Here is an 8,343-nt window from a genome sequence, read left to right as displayed (position 1 = left end):
AAATGTACCATAAAATGTATTTATTTATTTTTTATAAGTTTCATACTCTTGTTAATCTTGTTAACATAAAAGTGGAAACAATTTATTTATTTATTTATTTTATTTTTTATTTATATATTTATATATATATATATATATATATATATATATATATATATATATATATATATATATATTTTTTTTTTTATAAAGAGCTCAGTATTGTTCATTCGGAAATGTCATCATCATTGCTCTTTATTTGTTTTTATTTTATTTATATATATATAAATATATATATATATATATATATATATATATATTTTTTTTTTTTTTTTTTTTTTTTTTGGGGGAAACAAACAAGTGGAAACAATTTAAACTAATAGAAATATAGCTGCATCTTTTAGTCATTGCTACAGTAATTTCATAATAATTCTCAAAATTGAGTTAAAATTAAAAAGATGTACTGTACTGCAAAGAAATATATATGTGATATTGATTTGTGTTGAGGTCATTTTTCTGCCACTAGATGGCATAATTGGATTTGTAAGATGTTGGTGACAGCTCAGTGCATGTTTCTTGAAGAAGAGCTATTTTATCTTTAATATGAAGTAACTTGTAAAATTCTGCAGATTTTTTAAATTGTAAAAAAAAAAAAAATACTGCAAATTTTTTACGTGGACGTGTCTGCTGTGTTGCGAGTGGAATTCCCCCAGTACATGTTTTCCAAGTAAGAGGTGGTCATTAATTGCGTGTTTCAAAAAAAATTAGTGCCGTTAAATGAATTTTAAATTAACTCAACATTAACGCACTAATTTTTGACACCTCTCGCCGAAACATATTTCTACAATAAATATACGATTTTAAAAGCAATATGCTCACTTACTAAATGGTTTAACTTTTCCGTTTTAATGTTTTGCCCAGCACAGATTTTTAGTCAGGAGTTTGAAGTCAACAAAAAGAGTTTGACCTTTTCTTGTAAATGAATGAGACAAAAATGATTAGCAACTTGTTTTCTGGAGCTGATCATAAAGTTTTTGAATATCGTCGCTGCCCTGTGAAAAAACACTTATGTATATTTATTTATTTATTTATTTATTTTACGTTTTTGGGATGTCTGCATTCAGTTTGATCCCATAAACGTAAAAATGTAAAAAAATGACAAAAAGGACATAAGTGTTTTTCACAGGACAGCGCTGATATACAGTATATGATTATTTTTAATACATCTTTTCTATGAAAACAAACCCAAATTCATCTTGCCGTCTTCCTTTTTGGCTCCCTTGTTTGTCACTTAATCTCTCCTTATTGCTATTGTTGCAACAGAGAGCCTCAGTACATTTGTTGCAATGCACCAGAGGGATCTGTGAGCTGAAATGCCAGGATGAGGGCAGCCATTTTGCAATCACACAATAGTAGACAGCAAAATAAAATGGTGTTGTTTGGGAGATACTTATGAATTTGTGAAAGTGTCCGAACTATGTGTTATTGGAATTGTATAAAGACAATCAAGTAGTTAGTAGCCTTTATACACTAAAATGACATAGATCCATTGTAGAGCTCAACAAACTCTGAAACACTGAAATCTAGCACAGCTGAGATAATGTTGGACAAACTTCCAATTGTACGATTTTTTTTTTAACTCATTGGCACCACCGCACCCTTGTTAATGTCTGCTAATGTTTAGTTATGATCTGTTCAAGAGCAAGACACTTTCTTTGATTGTGTTGTCCTGTTTTAAATTATTTTCATTAGCAGAAGTTTACTAAGTAAATCAAAAGCTTAATTGAACACAAATCCCTAACTATCGGATGTTATCATACTTCACCCTGATTTTGTGTTTCTGATTTAACTGCATTGTACGCAATATCTGTTTATGCTTTTATAAGAAGATACAGATGTTGTATTTGAACGCCAATGCACGCGGGATCTTCCGTCCTTCCAGGACACGCGCTTTCTTCCTCTTCAGCGACAGCGCGTATCTTTAATGGTGACAGTGTTTTGTTCTTTGGATCTCTTGGGACAGATAATGGGAAGCGCTTCCCCTCAGTGGCGAACGGGCCAGAGGAGTCTCTGTAAACATGAGGGAATGAAGATTAATCACACACTAGAGATGGTGCTCCCACTTTAATAATCGGTATTGATTACTGTCACCTTACATCTGCACCAACAGCTGCTGCGAGACGGGCCCGTCGCCCAAGGCTGGTCCACTTTACACATCTTCTGTTAAATCATTGTGTATTCAGTGGAGAACAGATGGATTATTGTAAAAAAAAAAAAAAAAAAAAAAAAAGGAAAAAAAGTGCGCAAATGAATCCAATTTGTGTAGAATTGTAATTGTTATATTCCAAAATAAAACACATTGGCGGTGCTAATATCTTACCAATTGGACTGGGTTGATTTCTAGGCCAGAGGGGGCAAATCCAGGTGCAGAAAGTAAAAACCCTGCCACAGTTTGGCTTTAGCCCCTGATGCTAGCTAGCTAGCTCCCTAAAAGGTAAACAACCACCATGAAAGCTAGCTAGCTAGCACCTGGGGCTAAAGCCAAACTGGGGCAGAGTTTTTACTTTAGCTAGCTCCCTAAATGGCGAACAAGCGCCATGAAAGCTAGCTAGCTAGCACCTAGTGCTAAAGAGGTGCCAAATCCAGGTCCAGAAAGTAAAAACCCTGCCACAGTTTGGCTTTAGCCCCTGATACTAGCTAACTAGCTCCCTAAATGGTAAACAACCACCATGGAAGCTAGCTAGCTAGCACCTGGGGCTAAAGCCAAACTGGGGCAGGGTTTTTGCTTTCTGGACCTGGATTTGCCCCCTTTGCTGCTGGCTTAGATGGTACATCTTGACTTAAGCTTTTCTAGTTTGCGTTTGTTTTCCACTTGTTTGATGTTGTTGGGTCTTCATTTCACGCCTATTTAAAAACCCATGACCTCCCATTTCTTTCACAGCCAATTTCCTTTTGATCGACCCATTTCAAAAAGCCTATTAAGTGGGAGCCTTGATCTTGAACCTAATTTTGATCTTGAACTTTTGAATATGCATTTCCATAATCATTTGACACTTTGCCGGCGTTTTATTACTCCCTTGGGGCAAATGTATTTCCATCTAAATAAATGAAAGTTTTTCATGTACCATGTGTGAATAAGAAGCGTATCATGCCTTAAGGGCACCTATCTAAACATCAAAACAACACCGCCAATTGTTGTAGCCATAGTGATATAAAATGGGCAACAACAAAAAAAAATCCAATAATATCTGAACTGTGACCCTGAGGCTGATGTGTGGTGGTGGTGAGATGGCTGTTGCACAGACAGCACACGTGGGTAATGAGAAAAGAGAGACTGTGATGTTATTCTGAATGAGAACACGCCATGTTGTGACCCCGGGATGGCCTCTCTCCGTCTTGAGGGCCAGGGGCAGGGCAACCGGGCGAGTTTCAGTCTTTTGGGGACTGTTTGATTGGCGTGTGCGCGCTGTTGATCTTAGCGCGTACAAGAAAGCTGACATGCAATATACTGCTACTGCAGTCAAGAAGTCAAAAAAATTGATGTTGAAAAAATATATTTATGCCTCTATTAAGCCACTATGACCCCCCCCCCCCACACACACACACACACACACACACAAACACTTAGTATACTTAACATATCGTCGCTGCTATGTGAAAAACACTTATGTCAATTTTTCTTATGTTTTTGGGATGTCTGCATTCAGTTTTATCCCCAAAACATAAACATGTAATAAAAAAAAATGTCAATACATGTCGCTGCTATGTGAAGAACATGTATGTCCATTTTTTTTTTTTCAATTTTTAAATTTTTACGTTATTGGGACGTCTGCATTCAGTTTGATCCCAAAAACATAAAAATGTAAAAAAAAAATAATAATAATCATAATGGACATAAGTGTTTTTCACATAGCAGCGACATTTATTGACATTAATTTTTTTTGCTGCTATGTGAAAAACACTTATGCCCATTATGATTATTATTATTATTTTTTACATTTTTATGTTTTTGGGATGTCTGTATTCAGTTTTATCCCAAAAATGTCAACAACAAAAAAAATCAAAAATGGACATAGGTGTTTTTCACATAGCAGCGACGATATGTAACTTTGAAATTAATTAATATGTTCCAATACCCGTCTGTACTGGTACGAAAGGCAGCAATACCTCTCGTGACATTAATTGTTGGAACCCATTTGAGTTTTGTACTTGATCCATTGGACTAATTACACCATCATGTTGTCACCTGTAAGTACACAATAGTCTATTTAAAAACTGTTGAAAGAGCACCACCTCTCCCATAATCGTGTGGCCAAACAGATCGATGGAGGCATTTATTGGGAATGACTTTTCAAGGGGAATCCACTCATGCATTATTTTGAGCATTCAGGGTTTGGAGAGCCAAGCGTAAGATAGGATGGTTAATTGTAGGTGGTAATGATGATGATGATGATGTACCAGCAACCCATCAATGTGCACATATTGACCAGGCACCTCTTGTAATAAGAGGATCACAACTTATTTTGTAAAAAGTTATACAGATAAAAAAGAACTGTAACATAAGTTGCATGTCATTTTAGGGCACCGGCCTTCACAATGAGTCGCCATCGCCGTCATGGACGATGAGGGTGCGAGTAATGATGGGTTAGTTTAGCAGACATATGACAAAGCCTGCTATTATTTGTGTCATACTTTTGAGGTCAGCGTTTCAGACAGCATTAGCTCATCTGCTTGGCTTCAGAAGTGTATAATACTCACTATGTGGTGTCTAAACTGAAATGCAAATGTAATTGTGATTTATGGTTAGCTGTTAATTGTACTTCTATGTATGAAATAAGATCCATAAATTTCAATTTAAAGCAGTCCTATTTTTTTCCCGTCTTTTTTTTTTTTTTGCCGTATTAGAATAAAGTGTAATTGCACATCCACTACAGTAGGTGGCAGTAGTGCGCGGCGGAGAGTTGGGGCGTGTAATATTTTATTTCTCCTTGGATAGCGTAACAAAAAATAATTGAGAAGTACTGATTCAAGGTTAATGTCACAGCTGTCCTAAATGGACAACATTGGATTATTATTATATCCAATTATTGATTTTTTTTTTTTCTGCATTGGCTGATTCTCTCGTATGGTGAATCACATTTAAAATGATATTTTCAAAGCAAATAAATAAATAACAAAAATAATAATGAAAGAAACAAACAGTTGAGCAGATTATTATTTTTTGATGTAGTGTTATTATAGTTCTTTACTTGCACTCTTAAACAGACAAACGTATTTTCTTAGGGTATAAAAAGCTGCCTTGAGTTTTTTGTATTAAAACAACGCAGGTTCTCAGATGCTACCCACCCCTAGCATGGACTGTTTTTTTTTTAAATGTTTTTCCAGGTCAAACATCAAGGCTATGGTGTGATTTATATCTAAAGTTTTCATTGTCAGTTGACCTTCATGTTGGGATCACATCTCTTATAGTCATTGTTATTCAACATTAACATGATAAAAAGTTTCCATGTCCCCAATCAGTTCAAGAACAAGCTAACCTTTTCTTGGAAGGGTGAGGATTAGTATTCCAACCCCTCTTTACACAAAGTGATCCAGTGATGGATAAGAGTGATCACATAGGATCACTTTGGCTGACTAATCCCACTTCACTCGGGGTCTTATAATAATTTTAGGCAGGCAATCAGCAATTTTCAATGGATTATCCTTTGAGAGTAACCTTGCCAACCGTATTAATCTATTACGAGTCACCCTTGTGTAATTTCATATTAAAGTGGGTGACAATTCATTAGGTGGGTGCGGCAGCTTCCGAGTGCTCAATGTACTGCAATTACAGCCCGTAGTGGAGGGCCCTGACCCCGGAATGACTGCACAGTCACAGTGACCAGGGGCGGCTAATGGAAGTAGAGGACTGAGGGGACAAGATGGCTGTCAGACTCTCGCCAAAGGTGGCCTGACCATGCTGACAGGAGAGGACAGGCCTCTTGTAATTATTTAGTGAGGACACCAACTGGAACATTAGGACAGACGAAGGAAAATGGAGATCAGACAGTGAACTTAGGGGGAAATTTTTTGTTGTTTTTTTGTTGATAGTTGATTGCAGTGTGTGACATTAAACATGAGCGGAACGTGGAAGCCAAGATGAATGGAGGCAATATACGTTTTACAGCCCAATAAGATGAAGACATCGCACCACCTTAATGTAATAATTTAACTTTAAGCATAGCAATATTCTACCAATCCAACGCCTTTGAGAGGACACCCCCCCCCCCTTCTTCCACTCCCCCTGTTTTCACAGCTGCATGACCGCAAAGTGTTAGAAAATGAAGTTTGATTTTGTTTGGAAAACAAGCTTACAGATGCATTTTGAAGTTTGGCTGTGAACGGCAAAAAATGAATGACGCTAGATTCACTATTTCGAAGTTGTCACAATTGTCAGAGTTGCGGCCACATCTGTCTGTGATTGTGTCATAACGTGATGTTGATTTAATGTGCTGCCTTCTCCAATGAGAGGATTCCACTGGAGACAGAAATAGGCAGGGGCACAGATGCACAATGCTTTTAATTTGATCTATCAGACTTCAGTCACATTTTGTGATCTACACACTGTAAAAAATTGGGAGTAATATTTACTTGAAAAAAACTAGTAAAGTTTTTTTCACTCTGAAATTCTAAGAACATTTTACGAGGAGAATTTTCAGTACATTTGACTAGTTTATTTAAAACAAAACAAAAAAACTATGTAACCGTTGTCATGACCTTCCTCTTGGAGGTACGAGAATTCCACCTGACTTCAAAGGAGTGGCATGGCCTAGGTGGTAGAGTGGCTGTCACCCAAGCTGAAGGTCATGAGTTTGTTCCTCAATGCTTACTTTGCTTCTGTTTTTTTTTTTAATAAACTCGTAAAATGTACTCAAAACTCTCCTTGTAAAAGATACTTAAAATTTCTGAATATTTTTTTTCCAAATAAATATTACTTCTTTTTTTTTACAGTGCATTGAGAGATTACATGAATTTTTTAGATTAATATTTAATCAATTTATTGAACACTGACTTTGCCCCTTGACGATCAAGGACATTTTGTCAAACCCCCACCTCTATAGCACACTATTGGGATAATAGTGAGTGTAAAAACAAACAAGCTAATCTGAGATTCGCATTGGTAGTGGTTGCTTTAACACGCTAAATTCGCACAAAAAAAACTTTCACTTATATGAAGCAGACACCCACTGATAGGAACATGTCTCACCACCTTAGGGGGTGTTGAATTTCACAGGTTAAACATAGAGCGACAAGCGTGGGCTGCCACTCCACCTGTTATTTGTCGTCACACCAAACAAGCTGTATCAAGGTCGGGCACTACACAGACATAGACAAGAGTGCAGATGGTGAGAAGAAAATATAGACAGCAGGAAACAAGCGGAAGTTGTTTTTTTCATTGTATGTGAAGAAAACAATTGGCTTACCATCAGCATACAATTAGTGATGGGAAAATGAAGCTTCATGAAGCTTTGTGAAGCACTTGCGATATCTTTTTTTCATTCCTCTCAATGGTGCTCTTGGTTTAAATATAAAGGCCAGTGCGTCTCCACTGCATCTTGAGTGCCATCTAGAGGGGTCAAAAAAATGTCACAAGTGCTTCATGAAGCTTTCATGAAACTTCATCGCTATCAGGTGCCGTTGCAAGCTTATCTTGGCTGACAGCTATCATGGTAGGGTGACCAGACGTCCAGTTTTGGCTGGGACAGTCATGTTTTTGAGCCTTGGTCCTGGTGGATTTCACCAACGTCATTGTTTTGTCCTACTATTACGCAGGTCCCATTGTTTGCCATTTTGCCAGCGGTTCATACAATAATAATAATACATTAAAAGGGAATTTTTGTAACTCTTTGATATTGACTTCCAAATTCACGTTTGCGTTCTTATTCGCATATACTCAGTAGCAGGACGGACTTACCTAGCAGCCGTTGACCATTACATTTGCATCTAAGAATCATGGGAAATGCAGTCCAACTATCCACTGACTGAAGTTGCCGGTCAGACAACGCAAGGTAAGCTTTCTAGCGGTATTTTTCAATGTTACAATGCGCGGTAAATGGTAGTGATGGTCAAATGAAGCTAAATGAAAGCTTCATGAAGCACTTGTGATATTTTTTCACTCCTCTAGATGGCACTCTTGGTTTCAGGCGTGAAAAAATATCACAAGTGCTTCATGAAGCTTCATTTTCCCAACACTAGCAAACGGCACAGCCAACTTCCAATAGCCGTCGGAACCGAGCAAAAAAAGGTTAGATGATGGTGAGTGTATTGTTTTATTTAGCGTTGTTGAGCAGTCAACCAAGATAGCATTTAGCATTAGCGATTGAC

At 37.1% G+C, this 8,343-nt stretch overlaps 1 long non-coding RNA gene across 1 annotated transcript; it reads right to left on the bottom strand.

Moving 5' to 3' along the window:
- Positions 1–1,937: 1,937 nt before the first annotated feature.
- LOC147155714 (uncharacterized) lies at positions 1,938–2,436 on the bottom strand. Its single transcript, XR_015091947.1, has 3 exons — positions 2,360–2,436; positions 2,136–2,199; positions 1,938–2,049 (listed from the first exon to the last, which is right to left on the bottom strand). It is a non-coding gene; the product is annotated as an uncharacterized LOC147155714 (long non-coding RNA).
- Between the last annotated feature and the right edge of the window lie 5,907 nt (positions 2,437–8,343).

The sequence above is a fragment of the Leptonotus elevatus genome, chromosome 21 (assembly GCF_054856555.1).
Source record: "Leptonotus elevatus isolate MCC_2025b chromosome 21, RoL_Lele_1.0, whole genome shotgun sequence".
Taxonomy (NCBI): domain Eukaryota; kingdom Metazoa; phylum Chordata; class Actinopteri; order Syngnathiformes; family Syngnathidae; genus Leptonotus; species Leptonotus elevatus.
This window is presented reverse-complemented; position numbering and strand designations above follow the sequence as displayed.